The sequence below is a fragment of the Cricetulus griseus genome, chromosome 3 (genome assembly GCF_003668045.3).
Source record: "Cricetulus griseus strain 17A/GY chromosome 3, alternate assembly CriGri-PICRH-1.0, whole genome shotgun sequence".
NCBI classification, from domain to species: Eukaryota; Metazoa; Chordata; class Mammalia; order Rodentia; family Cricetidae; genus Cricetulus; species Cricetulus griseus.
The window spans coordinates 121,422,143-121,424,384 of NC_048596.1; positions in this window are offsets into that span (position 1 = coordinate 121,422,143).

Below are 2,242 nucleotides of genomic sequence, written 5' to 3' on the forward strand. Positions count from 1 at the left end.
GCCGACACTTTGATTTTATACTTCTGACCTTCAAATTATAAGAAAACAAATCTGGACTGTTTAAAGACCCCCTAAATGCCAGGCGTTGGTGGTGCATGCCTTTAATCCCAGCACTCAGGAGGCAGAGGCAGGCGGATCTCTGTGAGTTCCAGGCTAGCGTGGTCTACAGATCGAGTGCCAGGATAGGCTCCAAAGCTACACAGAGAAACCCTGTCTCGAAAAACCAAAAATAAAAAAATAATAAAATAAAGACCCCCTAAATTTGTGGTGTGCTGTTACTGTGGCTATCTTAGTTAGGGTTTCTGTTGCTGTGATAAAACACCATAGCCGGAAGCAACCTGGAGAAAAGGGTTTATTGGCTTACCCTTCCACATAACAGTCAATCATCCAAGGAAGTTAGGGCAGGAACTCAAGGCAGGAAGCTGGAAGCAGGAACTAGTGCAGAGGCCATGGAGGAGTGCTGATTGCTAGCTTACTCTCCATGACTTGTACTCAGGCTGCTTTCTTTTACCACACAAGACCATTTGCCCAGGGATGGTACTGCCCACCAGTGAACTCGACCCACCCCCATCAATTATTAATCAAGAAAATGCACTACAGGCTTGCCCACAGGTAAATCTAAAAGGGAACATTTTCACAGTTGAAGTCTTCTCTTCATAATGACTCCAGCTTGTGCCTAGTTGACAAAAAGCTAACCAAGACAGCAGCCATAGGAAACTAATGCCTATTCTTAATTACATTGTACACTTTACCTCGATATCAGCCTTGCTGTGATGCAAGTATTCGAGGGGGATTTGGAAAGTCCACAGAAGGCTCAGAGTGAAGGTAAGTGAACCATTCTCAGGAGCTGAGGAATTTTCAAGCTGGAGACCCCAGGCAGGGGAAACCACGGGCAGTTCAGGAGACCCTAGGCAGGGGAACCACAGGCAGTTCAGAAGACCCCAGGCAGGGGGAAACATGGGCAGTTCAGAAGACCCCAGGCAGGGGGAACCAAGGGCAGTTCAGGAGATCCCAGGCAGCTCAAAGGCAGAAAGCACAGAATAGTTCATGCCCTAGAACAAATGCAACACAAATGCTGTCAGCAACCCTGATCTCATGAACCTACCACAGCTCTGCATCCCGGGGAATGCAGTGGCAAGCGTCTCTCAGTCCTGAGATGGTAACATCTGTCATACTGCCATCTCTGGACATCCAGACAGACCTGGGATGCAAAGAGGATGCTGCAGCCACTCCTAATACAGAGGAGGCCCTGGGAACCTGGCTATGGAGAACAGGCTGCACCACTTTCTCAGGAACCTGATGAACGCCTCAGTCCAAGATGGTTGTGACATGGAGCCCTTGCTCAGAGACTCAAATGACACAAGAGGTCAGTGGTAAAATTTAAGATGGTGTTCAGACCCTAGGTCATCTGCAAAAATACTGTTTCATTCAATATTTAAAATTTAATTTAAAAAATTAAAATGAAGACAAAAAAAAAAGATGCACAGAGTACCCAGACTGTAAATAAAGGCGGGAGCACACTGAGTCATGTCAGAGTTGGGGCTAAGTGGGAAGTTCCATCACTTGGATGGGCTTTAAAATTCCAGTGCTTTAAAACCTCATTGGGCTGCACTAAAATAATCTTTCTCTTCACTTCTAAACTTGGGTTTGTTTCCTGGCGTTCGGGCCTTGCCTCGATGTTCTAGAGATGCCACATGCCCATCAGTTTGTGTGATGGTCAGTAGCCTGTGTGAAGACACCAGAAACTCAACAGGAATTTAGGGCAGGAATGGATTATTCCGAATTGACAAGGTAGAACAGCAGTGCTGCCTGGCATTGTGGAGGACAGCGTGCGGGGCCTCCTGCTCACTTGTCCATGGAAGCACATAAGAGAAAGGTTGGACAGGAAGACAGCAGAAGGACCTGCTCCTGTCTGTTTGGAAACCAAGGGTTTCCCAGGGCCATGGGTAAGGTGGAGAGACCTTGCTCAGACCACTACCTGTTGCAAGGGCAAGAGCTGGCGAAGAAACATGAATGGTGCAGAGGATGAGTCATCTTCAGCTGGAAATAGTCAGCTCCGAGATCTCCATGGTGGTGACTGAGACTCTAACAGTGGGTCCTTCAGGGAGGCAGCCTTTGGACCCACAGCTCAAAGAAGGTAGTCAGCAGCCAAGAGAGATAGGGGCAAGGCCCAGTTATACCAAAAGACCTCAGCCTGGGCATCCTCCCAGCCTCAGCCCAGCCTACACCACAAGGCCAGCTG